The 18,500-nt window shown below is 38.1% G+C and overlaps 1 long non-coding RNA gene across 1 annotated transcript in view; it reads right to left on the bottom strand.

Annotated features, from left to right (window-relative positions):
- The window catches only part of LOC147822544 (uncharacterized), an 89,159-nt gene extending 72,615 nt beyond the window's left edge, over nucleotides 1-16,544 (bottom strand). Inside the window, exon 1 of the long non-coding RNA XR_015445603.1 lies at nucleotides 15,500-16,544. This is a non-coding gene — a long non-coding RNA (uncharacterized LOC147822544). The remainder of the gene's footprint in view (nucleotides 1-15,499) is intronic.
- Nucleotides 16,545-18,500: the final 1,956 nt, after the last annotated feature.

The raw sequence follows: 18,500 nt of genomic DNA, 5'->3' as shown, positions 1-18,500 counted from the left end.
TCCATTCTTATCAGAGTCTGTCCCATGTATTCACAAATGCCCTCTGATGCGCAGGACTACAATTAATCTACCAAAGTCACCTGGCTGTACTCTGGTGCCACAGTTTCAGCAAACACAGGTATTCAGGGAATACCTTATGGTACTTAAAGCCACTAAAAACCAGTAGAAAAACAAAATAAAACGTTTATACCACCTATAATTACATTCAGGATTGATATATTGATTAACCCCACTGTGACCTCCATAGTGAAAGGTTATCCTGCCACTGGTTCATTTTATTATTTTCTTCCTCCAACCCTTTCTGGTGTCTCATTCCAGATATCCTCACTGTCATCTTTCTCCCACTATGTTACTTCCTATAAAAAAAAATCTGTGCTCTGTCACAGCTTTTACATTTGTACAACTATTCATTTTATAGAAATTACAAGTAATACATATCCCTGTAAAGAATACTACAACTGCTTTTCAGGTCTGCATGCTCTATGATGTCAACAAGAGAGATTCATTAATTTACATTTTGTGCTCAGTACGGTAGCCAAATCATATTCTACATATATTTAGCTCTTCAAAATGTAGCTTAATCAAGATGGCACCTCAAGCAATCTGAAACACTGAGGGAAACATAAAAGTAAGATTGTCAGACCAGGAAATTTTATGTGTACTGATGGGAATTTAATGCTTTTGAGGCTCCAGATGGTATATATATTTAAAAGACTATAGTAAAGTCAAAGCTGGAAAGAGTCATACTGATGTATATCAAAGGTAGTGGGGGAAAGAAAAGTCTGTGCTTAGAATCCCAAGGCAGGGACCTCCAGGTCCTAATCCTTACCTGCTAACTATGAGCACTGCAATGATTTTCAATAATATTTGCTACCTTTGTCATTAGACATTTATAAAGTGAATGCCTCAGACAGGGAACTCTGCAGTACCACCTTGAGTCTACAGTTGACCTTTCCATGTCTGTCTCAGCACCTGCCAAATGGGGACAGAGGGGGGCAATTAAACAACTATTTGCTTTTGAGCCCTGTGGTTCCATGATTTTAATACCTTGCTTTTCTAATTTCAAAGGACTGTTCTGAGGCTCAAATAAAATATTTGATATGTAGATGCCATAAAAATTTTAAAGTGCTACAGAAATGTAAAATATTTTAAATTATGCATCTCTAAATATAACCAACATCTTGTACATGCTCTCCCAAACAAAGCAATTGGACTACTGAGCTTCAATTTCCAATTAGTCTCAAGACACATAATTTTACTTAGTTTGAATTTTCAGAAGAAAAAGGAGCCAAAATTAAAAATTATAATTTTTATTAAGAAAGTACTAAGCCATCTAGAAATCCTGGGCACGTTTTGTGGCTCAGCCAATTTTTTTATTGCTATGTGGGTACCCCAAATAGTTTTTACTATGAAGACTAATTAAAATGATGGGAGAGTTGAAACTGAGCATAATTAGACTAAATTTCAATATATACTGTGGAAGACTTTCTGTGTGTATGTGTGTGAACATAGTCCCATATATGCTCCTAATCTCTTCACATGGTTTATAGACCTATTATTAATTAATATGTTTTGACATGTGGTTAATATTTTGGTGTTTGGAAGTTCATATGGTGCATTCCTGTGTGTATATAGCAAGGAACTTAATCTGCATATTCACCCCAGGAATACTGGGAATAGAAAAGTGAGAATAGAATCTTTTTTGCAAGAAGAATGCTGGCTAGGATCATTGTAGGTCCCCAAGACAAACACTGCAGAGGACATTCTTTGATTAAACAAACATCCATTAACAGCTCAATATGTGCCATATGCTATACTTATAGTTGGAAACACAGAGATGAAAAAGAGATGTCTCTTTCTTAAAAAGTTCATGCATACTAAAAGAGAGAAAAAGTGTCAGCTCCCATAACACTTAAGACTTACATTCCAGTATAAAAAAGATGAAAATTGTGCTAGCCCAGATATTAAAAGGTATTACTCTTCATAAGCAGATGAACATTCCTCAGTTCTTTTCCACATCACCAAAATCAATGAAACATATATAGAAAAGCTGGATAGTAGTTCTTCAATAGGTATAGAGTGTATGTTTGATAAATATTTGCTAACTTGGTAAACTAATGAGATAAATCATTCCTTCAATGTTGCTTTCCCTGTCATTCTTGTCCATACTGGTGTCACCCAGTTATCATATTATGGAATGTTAGAGCTGGAGAAGACCATAGAGTTCAGAGCTTCTCAAAAAGTGTAGTTCAAGAACTACTTATATCAGAAGCACCAGAGGAGCTTGCTTAAAATGCCTAGCTCTGTCCTCCCTCTTCGAGATAATCTGAATCAATGTCTTGTGAGGCCACAAGAAACTGCCTTTGCAATAAGCACCTCAGGTAATTCAAATGCATGCTAATGTTTGAGAATCACTGATTTAGTCCAAGTTCCCCACTCTATAGAGGAAGAAGTTTAGGACTATCAGAGTGAAGTGCCATACTCAAGGTTACGGAGCATGGTCGAAGTAGAGTAGCAGGGAGTTGAGGAACTGATTCCTAATATAGCACTTTCCTTTACCCTGGGTACCCCCCTTTAACACATTTTCTTTTCTATGTGAATATATTCCTCTCTCTCAGATTTGATCCTTAAGAGTCATTGTCCAACACACCATAAGTGCTTAATAAAATAGCGAATTTTTAAATGTTTAGTTCTGTGTGAACTAAATGACTAACGGGTCTTTATTTTGGGGGAGGGGGTACTAAAACCATAAAGTAACAAACATAAGGCTCAAGAAAAGAATACTAGATCCAAGAGGGTGATCTCTGTGGTTCCTGATCCAAATGTTTAAAAAGGAACTCCTAAATGGAAAATATTCTTTAACCATGGGCTTTTGGTAACTAAAGAAACTATATAGTGATATTTCCTATCTGAGGTCCTAAAACTACTCTGCACACTCACTGTGATCTATTTAAAAGACCCAGTTCTCTTTTTTAAATACTTTTGTCAAATTTTCTATCAGGAAAATTTTAAAGTAGGCGAGCTACAGGCATAACCAAAAAATAGTGGAAAATTTTTTAAATGGAAGTTGTTATGCTTATCCAAAAGATAGATTCAGTACAAACCTATTACCATAGAGTAGAGAAAAAAGTCAAGGGAGCCATTTAATTTTTCCTTTTGTAAATTACAAAGGTAGTGATTTCTGTAATTAACAAAATGATAAGTAAGTAAAGAAAAATCAATCATCTCTCTTTTTATCTTCTGATTTTCACAAAATATATCAATTTAGGGACAATCTCTCCATAATTTTTTCTATCCTTGTATATACCAAATACCACTATATATGTACCAAAGACACACAGATAGGTACTCCATTCTTTCTTTTGATATTTCTAATTTAATAACAGGGTCTCTTCTAACATTTTCTCTTTTTATATTTAATCTTGGTTTCTATTACAGTGAGAAATGAATTCCAATTATTCTTAAAAGATTTGCTTATTTTCCTAATAGGTAGTCAATTGTTCCATCTTGCCTAGGCTGCTATTCTACCCAGAAGCCTTGTAAGCATAGGTCTTGGCCCCTGCAGGACTACAATTCTTAGATTTCCTGCTCACAATGAAACATAGGTACTGCTAGCTTGCCTCATCACCCTATCATGTTTTCTTCATCCAGATCCTTACCATCCTTGCGCTTTCTTCATACCTATAGTCCATTGCCCCTAATGACCCAACAGCAAAATTTTTGGTTCTTGTTCCTAAGACCTTTTGCTCTGCTAGCCTAGAAGTCTTAGTTCCTGGTGGACAATGGCTTATACCAGGAAGCACAATCCCATAGAAGTGGAAAGTAGGATTTCCTCTCGTCATTTTGGGTTCCTCATGCCTCTGAGTAAACAAGCTAAAAAGGGAGTTATGATGATGGCAGGGGTGATTGATTCAGACTACTAAGTGGAAATTGGGCTGTTACTCCACAATGAAGAAAATGAAGAATATATTTGGAGTACAGGAGATTCCTTAGGATGCCTCCTAGTATTACCACGCCCTGTTATTCAAGTCAGTGAGAAACTACAGCAACCGAATCCAAGCAGGAAGACAAATGGTCCAGACACTTCAGGAGTAAAGATATGGTCACCCTGCCAGGTAAGGAAACAAGACCTGCTAGGGTGCTTGCTGAAGGCCAAGAAAATACAAAATTGGTAGTAGAAAAAAAGGTACATAGTTATAAATACCAGCAATGACTGTGACCAGGTACAGAAACAAGGATTCTAATTGTTATGAGTACTTATTTCCCATTTTGTTAATATGCTTGTGTATATATACACATAGATTAAGCAGGTATCTTTGTTTTCTTTCTTTGCAACAAAATGTTCATAAACTTGATATCATTTCTGAAGTATTGTTAAATATATATATTATAATGTTTAAACTATGGAATGTTAGACCAAGCATTACCCAAAGGAAAAATTTGTCTTTTATTCCAGGGAGATAATTAGGGCATTTCTATTTGAACCTAAGACAGTTGTATCATGTTAGGAATAATTATGAACTTGTTATTGTATTTGGAAATTAAATATGGTTTAAGGAGACATGTCTGGTTGTCAAGTTGACCAGGGTTAATTGTGACTGTTAACTATGATATGTCAACTTGACTTGAGTCAGAACTACCTAGAAAATTAGTAAAGCTCTGAGTGCATCTGTGGATGATTGACATATAGGTTGCAAATTGAGGAGGGAAAATTCACCCTGGATGTAGGTGGAACAAACCGATTGGCTTGTAGTCTGGACAGAATAAAAAGGGAAAAAAAGAAGAAAGTCTTCACTTTTCTTCTTTGGAGGAACTTACGTCTTCATTGTTGCCTTTAGTCTTCCAGCACAGAATCTAGCCTTCCAATGCAGACTTTAGGCAAAAGACTTTGGCTATTTTTATTAGTACACATTTGTACTACATAAAGATTACATTCACTGTGGGGAGTTGGTACATGTACCATAACACATCTTAATTCTATTTACATCCCCTTCGCATCCCCTCCTACTTATCCCTCCATCTCTTGGTCTCCTTTCCATTTGCAAAAGATCTATCTCCCTGTTTCCTATTATCTGTTTTCTAATACAGACTCACACCAGCCTCTGCAGTGAGCTGCAGGCCTTCGACTTTCCACTAGGTCCTCCAACTCTCCAGTGTGCAGATGACCATTTTGCATTCTTCCGTCTAATTCTACAGGCAGCCATTGTAGGTCTAATAAGGAAATCCCTTATGTAATCATAATATAAAATATGTTCCTCAGGAAAGAAGGGAAAGGAAAAATGATGAGAAATGGAAAAAATGGAAATAAAGTCTTTGTAAATAGGGAAGGGTGGAGGGGGTGAAGGGAGGGCTAGAAATGGGGAAAAAATAAGAACCAAGATGCATCATGTAAAGGTACAAGTTCCCAATGAGAAATGTAAATGTGTTGTATACCTAAAATGTACCAATAAAAGAATTTAAGAAAAAAAAATATGTTCCTCTAGTGAATCCTAACTGATACATTTTACCGGTTAGTCCCTGATGCTTTCTTTTCCATACAGTTCCAATTCATGACCCATCACTTCTATAACTTATTCTTCTTTAATTTGCATTGAATTCTTTGGACAAAACTCAGCCCTAGATCAACTCAATTGTTCACTGCTCCCAATCTCACACCTGACTACAATTTGAAAACACTGCACTTACAAGTTCATGATCTCCATCATCATTTGAACTTTCAATGCTGCTTATTTTTTTGTTTAGTAATGGCCTCTTTCCTCCAAGCTCCCATGTTCTTGTCGTCTACTTTAAATTTCCTTCACAACTATTTCCCAGTTCACTCTCAGCAAATGACACTGCCTGCTACTTCACAGAGAACACAGAAATAAGATGAAGGCTTCCTTAACTCTTCCCACTAAACCTATGGCATATACCCACCCACACTCTTATATTCCTCTTTCTCTTTGGTTAAAGTGGGGTAAATCCTTCTTACTGTCTAATGTTAATCTTTCTGCCCATGAGGATAACTGGAGGACATGAAATTTCTAAACATAGGATCTAGCAGAATTTATCACTATGGATAAAACACTAGAGTATTGGGAAAATATAGGAAGGGGGAGAGAAGGGGAAAGGAAAAGTAGAGGAGGGCAAGAGGATGAACAGTTACAAAGTGAGCCTAATAGGAAAAGGCCAGAACATCTGCTTCAATTGAAGAATGGAGCCTGAGATGTATGGTGAATATTTGAAATACCTATAATGAGGAGTAGATGGAAGAGAAAACTGAAGGGGTTAAAAAGTTTTCTGACCATAGCAGCAAGCCCAAGATCAAGTTATACATCAGGCATTGGTATGATATTTACTAGAGGAGTACAGTTATATATATTTTAGAACAGAAAAAAATAGTCATTATACTGTACCAAGATTAAGAGATTTTCTTGACAGGTTTACAGACAAGATAATGAGTCTAGATTTTGATGAAGATATTAGCAAAAGGAGCATATTTTAAAGTTTAGACTGGATAAGAAAGGAAACAATACTAAAAAACAGTAATTAGATTCAACTTGGCAATAACTGTACATTTTAGGTTCTGGAACATAAGTTTAAGAGATGTTACTCCATTACCCCTTTTGATTCCAAAATGCAGTTACAGTTGTGTGAGCAGACTGTAATTACTACCTCCAAATAATACTTTGGTTTTGTGATTAGTATGTATCATGGTACTAATGGCTTAGAATATTTTTATTAGTACATGTTTATAGTATATAATGTTTACATTCCTTGTGGGAAATTGGCACATGTACATAACACATCTTAATTCCTTTTTTTCATTGCTTTGCCTTTCCCTCCCACCTCCCTCTCACTTCTATCTCTTGTTTCCCTTCTTCTTTTGTACATTTTTGCAATATATAATGTTTATTGGTTGTGTGTATAATATATTGGGTGTATGGAGTTAGTACATGTATATAACACATCTTAATTCCTTTATTCATCCACTTTCCCTCCCCTCCATCTCTTGATCCCCTTCTTGTTTGAGAAAGATCTATCTTCTTTCTTCCTATTATCTATCTTTTATTTTATTCTCTATTTATACTTTGAATTTCTCATATAAGATAAACCATGCGGTATTTAAACTTGTGTATCTGATTTATTTCACTTAATATTATGGCCTTACAGTGCATCCAATTTCCTACAAAAGACTCAAGTTTTTCTTTATGGCAAAGTAAGTAGTATGCCACCAAATACAAATGCCACATTTTCTTTATCCATTTATTGGTTGATGGACATATAGGTTGCTTCCAAGAGTTAGCTATTAGAAATTGTGCTGCTCAAATAAATATATGAAAAAATGTTCAACATCACTGGTCATTCGAGAGATGCAGATGAAAACAACACTGAGATTCCACCTCACCCCAGAAAGAATGGCTGCTATCAAGAAATCAACAAATAACAAATGCTGGTGGGGTATGGGGAGAAAGGAACCCTACTTCACTGTTGGTGGGAGTGCAGACTGGTGCAACCACTGTAGAAATCAGTATGGAGATACCTCAAAGAACTAGGGCTAGAGGTCCCATTTGATCCAGCTATTCCCCTGCTGGGTATCTTCCCAAAAGAATTAAAAGAATTATACCACAGCGATATATTTGCACCCATGTTTATAGCGGCACAGTTTGTAATAGCTAAAGCTTGGAAACAGCCCAAGTGCCCATCAACTGGAAACTGGATAAAGAAGATGTGGGGTTTTTTTTTATAAAATGAAGTACTACTCAGCCATAAAGAATGAGAAACTAGGGACATTTATAGCTAAATGGGTGCATATTGAGGCCATACTCTTAAGTGAAATAAATAGGACACACATGTGTAAATACCGAATAGTTTCTCTACTGTGAGAAACTGAAAGTGTAAATAAGGATTAAAAAGATTAAAATGGATAACTGATAATTTGAAATAGGAAGAAAAAGTCCAAAGGGGTAGGGGTGATAGGAGGGGTAGGGGAAAGGAAAAATTATGCGAAAAGAAAAAAATGAAACATAGTCTATGTAAATAGGGAAGGGTGGAGGGGGTAAAGGGTGCACAGGTAATGGGAAATAAAATAAGAACCAAGATACATCATGTACAGGTACAAGCACCCAATGATAAATGTAAACATATTATATACCTAAAATGTACCAATAAAATAATTTAAGAAAAAAAAAGAAATTGTGCTGCTATAAACATGGATATGCAAGTCTCACTGAGATAAAGTCAACTTATTATTATTTGCAGATGACATGACCCTCTACATAGAAGACCCCAAAAAATCTACCAAAAGACTTAGAGTTAATAATCAAATTCAGTAATATAAAAGGATACAAATTCAACACATAACAATTAGTAACACTCCTGCACACTAATAATGAACCCAGTGAAAAAAGAAATTAGGAAAAAATATTATTCATATTAGCACCAAAACAATTAAATACTTAGGTATTAACCTAACTATGGAAGTGAAAGACCTCCACAATGAAAACTACAATACTCTGAAAAAAAGTAATTGAAGAGGGCATCAGAAAATGGAAAGATTTCTCCTGTTACTGGATTGGTAGAACCAATATAATCAAAATGGCCACACTTCCAAAATTGATATACAGACTTAATGCAATCTGAATAAAAATTTCAACAGCATTCTTCACTAAACTGGAGTAAACAATCCTAAAATTCATCTAAAATGATAAGACACACTGAAGAACATAAGCAATCCTGGGTAGCAAGAACAATAGGGAGGCATCACATTACAAAACTACAGTGATGGAAAACAGTATGTTACTGGCACAAAAACAAACATGAGGATCAGCGGAACAGAATAGAGGATGCAGAACCAATCCCAACAACATTCAACAGTTTGATCTTTGACAAAGAGGCCAAAACACAGAAGGAAAGATAGTGTTGGGAAAGAAACCTGGCTATCCACATGGAGAAGACTGAATTTAGACCCATATCTTTCACCATGTACTAACCTAAAATTAAAATGGATCCAAGAACTAAATGTTAAAACAGAAACACTTAATTTGTTGGAAGACAAATTAGATAAAACGCTTGAAGTCATAGATAGGCATAGGCAAGGACTTTCTGAACAGAACCCCAATTGCACAGGAAATAGTCCCCAGAATCAACAAATGGGATCACATCAAATTTAAAAGCTTTTGCACAGCAAAAGAAATAACAGAGTGAAAAGACAACAGAATGTGAAAAAATTTTGCCAACTATTTCTCAGACTGAGAACTAATATCTAGACTATATAAATGATGAAAAAAATAGATCACTCAAAAAAAAAACCTAATCAAAAAATGAGCAAGTGAAATGGACACTTCACAGAAGTACAAATGGCCAATAAATATATGAAAAAACGCTCAACATTGTGGACCATTAGAAAAATGCAAATTAAAACAACACTGAGATTCCATCTTACCCACAGAAAGAGTGCCAATCATCAAGAAATCAAATAATAATAAATCCTGAAGTGGCAGGAAAAAAGAACTCTTCTACACTGTTGGTGGGAATATAAACTAATACAACCACTTTGGAAATCGGTATGAAGATTCCTCAAAAAACTGAAACTAGAACTTCCATTGGGCCCAACTATTGCTCTTCTAGGTATCTTCCAGAAAGGACACTTTTCTAAAAACAAAAAAAGACAAAATTAAAGAGTTGATCGGGTTTACATTTGTGGCTCAATCTGAAGCTTTAATTCATTTTTTAAATATTATATATTTTTGTGATTATAGAGGTAACATCTAATTGTAGAAAATGTGAGAGTTATACAAATGATAAAAAGTGACCTGTTACCACACTTTGTGTCATGTTTAAATGGATGGTTTTCAAAGCCAATTAGATTGTCTTGGTTTTTATCCCAGAAGAGCTGTTTTTATAGTTCTATGACTTTAGGTAAATTACTGAATTTCCCTATGTCTCAGTTTCTACTTCTGAAAATGATAATAAAAATACTAGCAGGTTGGTGTGTAACTGAGTTGTAGAGTGCCCGCCCACCTTGTGTGGGGCCCTGGGTTCAAGTTCCAGCACCGCAACAAAAAAGAAAACTATTACCTCCCTCCCTGTTCATAAGATATTTTATAAGGATGAAATGAGTTTACACTTTTAAAGTGTTCAGAACACAGGAAGTTCCCAATAAATATTAACTGTCATTATTTGTGGTCACAGTCCTTTGTCTAAATTTAGTATCAAAAACACCTATTAAATGGGATATTAAATGAGAACATATATTTTCTTCAAGAACATCTGGCCACTAATCTGGCTTTCTTTCCCCAGGTAAGGTTAAATATGGCTTTCTTGATGCTGAGTTTGGGTCAACAACCAGGAAAGCCTCTTAGTTCTAAACATCTCCCTAAATGGGAAGATATAGACTGTTATCATGAGTACCCCTCTATCCCACCATTGGTGACAAAGATGCTAAGTATAAAAAAAAACAATGGTGCAGGGGTGGGGGACAGGGGTAAGCAATGATTTTAGTTCTGGCTAGTTTGTGCTCTGTGCAGATAATGGTATTGGCAACAATAAATCTGTAAGGAACTAGGGTAGTAAGGAACTAGCAGAGTGAGACCATGCTAAGATATGCTGCATCTGATTCCACTTTATAAAACTTTGTTTTTATTTGATTAAACCAGGACATTATAGTGTATGTTCCTTTCTCCACCAATCCATAAGCCTTCAGAAACACTGCAAGTATTATCAGAGGTAGGATCTGAAATAGTGTAATAATTGTATGTGTATATGTATAAAATATATTTTTTTATGTGAAAAATAAGAGTCCAAGTAACATTGTTTTATTTGGGGATGGTTCATGGATAGTTCTATTTTGGAGTAAATATAGACATTTCTCTATGAAATATTACAATTTTTTCTTCCAGTTTTTCCTCATTTCTTGTATGTTTTACACATATTTTCAATATTTATGTAAATTAATATGAGTTTTCTTGATCTCCTTCTCTGTTTTATTTTTAGAAAATACTTCCTCCACAACTTTTATTGTAGTTATCATATGCTTTCCTCTTTTACATTTAATCCTTGAATTCTTTTGAAGTTTGCATTTAACTTTGACTAGCTTATCTTGTAAATTATAAAAGCATAGTAACTGCAAACGTGATTTAAGCACTCGAGTCTTTTATACTGAGATAAGCATTTTACACACATTATATCATATGTGCTTTTATTTTTGTCACCATAAATACAAACGATGATTAAAAACACAAACAGATTTTTAAAAGAAAATCCAAAACCCCTCGACCTATAATTAATATTTTGGTGAATTTTTTCTATATAATTTATAGTTTTATTTGCACAGATGTACAGAAATAAAAAAAATTACAGAAAATGAATTATGTTGTTTGTAACATAGCTTCTCTACTAAATTGCGTTTATGGATATATTTCCATATAAAAAAGGCAGTTCTACATTATCTTTAATGTGTACAAAGTAATTAAATGAATTGGTACATTCCAATTGACATAGTCATTTCACTATTACAGCCATTTAGATTGTTTTCAAAGCTTTGGTACTATAATCAAAACATTAATGACCATTCTTGTCTATACATCTTTTAGTACCTGCATTATTTTTAGAATAAATACTAAAATTTTAAAATCATAGAAAGCATCTTTCCTTTTTATATAGATTATCAGCCCAATCTCTGGAAATGGACCAATTTAAATGATGTATGAGATCATCCATATCCCCATAGCCTTGACAATACTTTATTTTTGTTACTCTTTTAAACCTTCCTCCTCTGATATGTGAAAATTATTAGTTTTCATTTGTAAAATGAGTTTGGTATTTCTTTTTTTGTGAATATTCTGTTCATGAATTTTCCCCATTTTTCTAAAGGATTTATTTTTAATTGCTGTGTAGAAGCTCCTTTCATACCAAAAGCATCTAACCATTCTTATAGGTCATATTTTCCTAGTTGTTTTTTTTGTAAATCTTGATTAAAGCTTTTTTGCCATACAGATTTCTGATGGTTAAATTTATTAATATTTTTAACTCAATTTTCATGAAAAGATTGCAAAAGCATTCTAATCTGTAAAATCATAAGTATTTTAAAAAACAAAATATTTTGAATATCTATCATTTTTCAAATTTTTACACTTTAATCTTCCATTCAGCTGGAATTACTTTAAACAGTATGTACAGATACAGTACCTTTATTAAATCCCTTTAATGGTTAGTCCTGTTGTATTAACCTCATTTATTGAAAAATCTATCTTTCTCCTCTAACTCATGGATTTCTCCTCTAACTCACTTAGTAAAATCCATAGTATACTTGACTCTTTCTTTGGACACTGTTGTATGAATCTGTCTGTTCTAATAAAAATATCACAGTATTTTATTTATTGTAATTTCTAGTCCATTTGATATGTGGAGGACAAGTTATTTAAATTTTTTCCTTCATAATTGCATCTGGAATTTATGTGTCTGCAGTGATGTGCATATTCAATTTTCTCCCAAATATAGACAAGGCTGTTCCTATAATGTTATTAAATGATTTGTTTTCTGGGAAGGGAGGGAAGTGGCAGCACTATGGCACTGGAAACTTTAAATGACTACATAAACCCATGAAAGCGTGTGCCTTTGTGAACATGTTTCTGGTGGAAACAGATGTTGAGAATTCTTGTATAATAATGCTGCCAGTAGAAATTTCTGTGGTGAAAGGAACGCTCTACAGTTGCATTTTCTAATATGATAATTACTAGCCACATATGGCTATGACAGAATCTACTCAGACTATCACGGTGAGTATAGTGATGATGACTTCCTTTACGGAGCAGGTGTGAACAAAAAATTCTGTTTTTACCAGAGTATACAGTCATTTAAACCATAATTTTGACTCATTTTGCCTTCCCAGCTTTCCCTTTTCTTCCTAAATTGCAAATGTTTTGCAATAAGCCAATCCACTGAATTATATAAGACAACAAATTTTATGAAATTTGTTTTAAGCAAAATTGTAACTGTCATTTTATATTTCATCTTTTTATATGGTCGGGTTCTTTAGAGTATGTTTTCTTAAAGACAAATAAAACATCAGTGATTCTGCATCTGTGGATCTATGTTCCAGGTGGGTAATTTGAACTGTTCCCTAGTGATGTTCACACCATCAGTTCACCCTAGTAAGCAGCATAAATATCTATGTGCTTTGTTGCTGGTTATTGGCAAACAAGAAGGTACTATGCATTTAAGGAACTGCTTCTAAGGAATTTAATTTGTAAATAAAGATTCTGATGTGATTTTGCCTGTAAAACCCACAGTCCAGGGCCACTCTGTAATCCCCCACACCTTACCTTTACTTTTAGCCTCTGCACACAGCAGATCTAGTGCTGCAGAAACTGAAACGGGCTCATTGCTCAACCTCAGTTAAGACAGCTCAAAATATAGACAGAATAGCTATACTGTAAAGCTGGTTTTAAACCTTGACCCTACTGCTCTGAAGGCCTGGCATTGGTTTATTGAACAGAAGCACTCATGGCTTGCTGTCACTTAGGCAATTATGGCTATAGCTTGTCCCTCCTTCCAACTATCTGGGGCTAGAGTGATTGAGCAGAAGCCTCTGATGCTGCAACCTTTTACCTGCATTAAGTACTTTCTATTTAAATCACCTGGATCCACAGTGGATAATTGCAGGCCTTTTAGCCCAGGGCAGCTAGAAGATTGGAGTTCTCACACAGTGAGCAGGCAGAGCAGAACTGAAACCACTGCATCAGGTTAAGCCACTGAAAGGCGTAACAATACTGATCCTACAGCAGAGTTTGCTCTCCAGAGGAAAGAAGTAGAAAGGGATGAAAGGGATGCAGGCAGGTACTTTGGCTGAAGCCCATGCTCAGAGATACCTGGGAATTCTACTCTAAGTCCCAAAGTAATCGCCCAATTCCCCTCTGGGGAAGCAGGGAGCACTAAGAAGAATATATTCTGAGCTCCAAGACAAGGTGGAAGCCCAAATACCCTCCACTTGGAGACAAAGAGCCCAGTGGTTCAGCACTGCACAAACAAAACTACTCTCAAATCCTCCGGAAGAACCCTTGCTATAAGGTAGACTGGGGGAAGAGACTGTCAGTAATTAAATGACTCCCCAACATCTCACATATGTCCTGGACACTAACTTTCATTCCTAGGAGCCTTCTCCCATAATTGCCATCATCTGACAGAGCTGTGAGACACCCACTGAACTTGCAAAACCTCTAGAACATGTTATTTCTTTGCTCCCTCCTTTTCTTTGGGTCTCTAGCTGCACCACTTGTTTAATAATCTACAACCTGGTTCCCCTGGCCAAGAAAAAATATTTCTTTTTCAAAGGTCACACAAGATGGGGTTGGATGTATTGGTGGGCAGGTGCTACTTCCCCATTCAGGGAGAAGATATTCTTCTTAAATAGATTCCCCCTCCAAACAACAACAAAAATACCAGTGGTGGGCCCCAGGTTAGCATTCAGCAGAGAAGTTGTTTTCCAGTACTTCTGCCCACTAGTAACTTCTGTGGGTAGTGTGTGGGGAGACCTTATATACTTATTTACTAATGTCTTCCCTAAAATTCCTGGGTTACAGAAATGAGAAAGGAGTGGCTGCTGTGGGGACCAGGAAAAACCCATAGAAGAGAATTGTACATAACATACACTTTCTTTTCCTGGTCTCCTTGCCAAAGCATTTTTCTTAACTCTCTAATAGTGACAAAGGAAGCTGGTTGCTCCAATCCAGGGCTCACAGCAAGGTGAGACACTTGCGGGTGATTGTTCCTATTCTCCCTTTCTGGGATTCCATCACAAGGACTGTGAAGTGCAAGTGGACACTGGTTGGTAACTCACCCCTGAACGACAGCGAGCAAAGATTCATTCAACCTGGAAAACCCACAAAAGGGGCAGCTAAGATTTTTGCATGGAAAAGGGTTGTCTGGGGCTCAGCAGGACTGTTCTTTTAGGCTTTAATGGCAGAAAAATAGAGATTGTTCCAAATAGCCAGTGCTCTACTACATCTGGTGCTCCGTGGGAATTCTCAGGAGCAGGAGCACATGCTGGGGAACCCCTTACTGCTCCACTCTGGAGCTGCCTTGAACCCCATCCCCTTAGAGTGCTCTCCTGACTGCTGGCAGAAAGGTGGGGGAGTCAGAAGTGCCTAGAAGAAAATTGTTTTGCAGGCTGCAAAACCTGTGTTAGCTAGCTAGCTACAGAGACCACAAAGATCCCGCCCCGGGAATGCAAAGCACCAGCTCTGCCTGCCGCACCTGAGCAATCACGCTGGCTCCTACCAGGAAAAGAGCCTCTGGCCTTGGGAGCTCTTGCCTCTAAACTTTCTGAGAGAGCCGAAGGGAGAGAAGGCAAACTAGCAAGTTTCCTAGCGCTGGGACTAAGGCTGCAGGAGATCTAAAGCCTCTGTTGGCTACGGATTGCCTGTTCCCTGCTGTCACCTGAGAGCTCAACAACCACCACCCCACCCCCCCTCCCCCCAGCCTGGCGAGCCAATTCTCCGGTTCCGCAAGCGGGTGTTACCTGCGTCTTGTAAAACAACCGGCAATGTCCATCAGGTCTCAGGCGCGTAATTCCATGTCCAAAGCGAGATGGCGAGCCGAGTTTCGATGAGTGCTCAGGCTAGACTTAGCAGGCGGTCAGAGACTGCCCAATGACAAGCAGGGCTGGAGGAAGATAGTGTTTTCCCAAGCAGCAGACAGAACAGCTTAGCGGGTTTCTCAGCCCCCAGTCCTAGCCAGGGAGGATACCCAGAAACTTCTGTCCGCCTAGGGAAGATTTCTAGAGTTCCGCAGAGCTTCTGTGGACTCGGGGCGAGGGAGCTCCAGAGAGAGCGGCTAAAGAGTTCTTAAATCATTCCGCCGTTTAGTTAGAATGGCAGGTGCTGCCTCTGCTTAGTGACTCTCTAGTTTCCTAAGGGTCCAGCCTCCCAACCTCCTCCTTTGCTTTGGAGGAGTCTCATTCCAGCAGCACTTTGCCTAGGCCAAGCAGTGCACGCAGTAATGTGAGCGCCTCAGCCTGTAGCCTTCGAGCCCCCTGTGAGGCACGGACACTCCAGAAGGAAGCAGACCCACCACCTCCCCCAAACGCAGCGGCAGTTGTGAACTCTGCCTGCCTTTCTCCCTCTTGTGCCGCTCCAGCGTTTCCCGGGAACCCTCCAGCCAGTGCGCAAAAACTCACACTCCTTAGCTCCAAAGAGCGAACGACTCCCGGGAAGTGAGCTCCAGGCTTGCCTCACATCCTGCCATCGCTGCTTCCATCTCCGAAATATGTCTGGAGAAGGGGATGAGAAGTAGTGGAAGTCACCAAAGGTTGCGTCTTCGTTGCTAAGAGTTTGGTGCCTTCTGGCTAACTGATTGCAAGGGGGCTAGGTGGGAATTAGAACAGCTCTGGTGCATCATGGACAAGCAATACTTCTGCTCCTCCTCCTCCACTTCCTCCTTCTCTCCCTCCTCCTCTTCCACACCCCTTTGGATTTGGGAACTCAAGGGGAAGGGACAAAGTAAGAAGAGTGGAAAAAGCTGCCAACCCCAAGTCTCCCATTCCCTCGTTTAAAAACGCGCTTCTCTTTACCTTTCCCCGGAGAAGGGAAGCACGACCCGGCAGCGCCGACTAGCGTCCATACCAGAGTAGCCTAGGATACAGGGTTGAGGAGAGCGTTCAGCTGAGTACATGTAATACATGTAAGTGTGGGAAACCACTAAGACACCTTTTCAACTTCCCTGGCCCTCAGTTTCAGCAGCTGAATTGGTGTCTAGTTTACCTACTTAGTTCCCTGCAGGCCAGAATTTAATGTTTTAAAGGTACAAGCCACATTTTTTATTATTATTATTATTTATAGTGCAAGATCCCCGGTAGCAGGAGAACTCCTCTTTTCCACCCCTCCCATGTACTGGGGCCTTGGTGTGTGTTGGGGGCGGGGGCTCACAGCTAAAAGTGCTGATCGCTTCTGCATGCCTGCAGCTTGTCAGTCACGCCCCTGATCACCTGCTCTCCTCTCCGACATCGTCCATCCAAACTCCTGTCTTTAAGAGAAACAGAGGTAAGTGACTATGACCCAGGGACCTTCAGGGTCTAGGTCACAACAATGAACAGTCCTATTTCCACCTCAGGTATCTTCTAGAACGTTCCCCCAGGTTCTTGGGCGCTGAGCTGATTAACGCACTTAACAGGATTGCTTATTTAATGAGTCAGTTGAGTGCTGTGTGCCAGCATTTGCTGCTACCCTGAGCTCCTATTTTTCTTTCTCTGAGCTTTCTCCAGCTGTTTTCCGGAGCTTCTCCATCCTTCTGCATTAGCCACAGGGCTAGCAAAGAGGAGATGGATGCAAAACACAGAAGATCTATGCCTTTATAATCTGCTTCCTTGGCCCTTTAATCTCCATTCACAGTCCACACAACTTTTAAGACTGGAGCCTGTGCAAAATTGTTATTATTCTCCCACTCACACCTCTCTTGCCAAGATTATGTACTGTTTCCTGTATGGACCATCCTACCCATCAAATCTCACAAAACCCCACCTTCCATCATGGAAAATTACCTCTGTCATTGGAATTAAAACCAGACATCTAGAGAGGTCTGATGTGAAAGGAAAGGTCAGCAATACTGCCACTGTCCTCTAGTTGTTGTTGTTTATGTGTATGGAGGGAAAACAGACTGTATTGCGAACAGGGAACATGCCCTGAAGTTTTTGCTTTTATTTAATTGTTCTTTTTGGATAAAAATCATAGGGAGGTTGCCATACAGTCTTCCCCTTGCTATACATTTGGTACAAGCTTCCCTCTGCCTGTTTGCTTGCCATGTGCAACCCTCATCCACCACCTCCAGCCACCACCACAACCTACCAACCTCCTTCCACCTTTGTGTCTCTATTACCCTTACTGGCCCTCAATGCCACCTGGCAATGGCAACAGTATTGGGTGTAAGGCTCAGAAAAACACCATCTCCTCAAGTCTTATCTTGCTGGTTGTTTCACTGGTGCATAAAATCTGCTCTTGAACACAGCACCAACCTTCAGACCCTTGAAACTTAGCTGAGCAGGAGGGCTATCATAAATGAGGCCATCTGGCCAAAGCATAAAATCTTTCACTTATATTAGCATGTTAAGAAGCCAAAAGTCAGGGTGAAGGGAGCAAATTCGAGATACTAGCCAATGATATCCATAGGCAAAGTGTCAATAGCCAATAGGTACATTTTTATGAAAACATAAAACATAGATTTTAAAAAAACCTGGTCCTGTCCCATTGATACCTCCTTTCATTATCTTACTATATCCAATTTGATTTAACTTCATTATAATACCCAGTGACTTTGTATATCATGTTTTGTACTTGCAACCCATTAAACATACCCTCCTTTTACCTACAGTTCTTTCAGTATTCTCTCTGCTGACAATGGCTGGTATTCCAGTCTGATTAATACCTAACTAATCTGGCTAACCTTTTGGTCCAAGATAACATCACTCTGTACCAGAGACTTTAAGAAAACTTTCCAGAATTCATACTTTAAAGCACCATGGTAGACCA

The sequence above is a fragment of the Heterocephalus glaber genome, unplaced genomic scaffold (genome assembly GCF_053883595.1).
Source record: "Heterocephalus glaber isolate CG9 unplaced genomic scaffold, H.glaber_assembly_v1.0 deba00001613, whole genome shotgun sequence".
Classification (NCBI taxonomy): domain Eukaryota; kingdom Metazoa; phylum Chordata; class Mammalia; order Rodentia; family Bathyergidae; genus Heterocephalus; species Heterocephalus glaber.
This window is presented reverse-complemented; position numbering and strand designations above follow the sequence as displayed.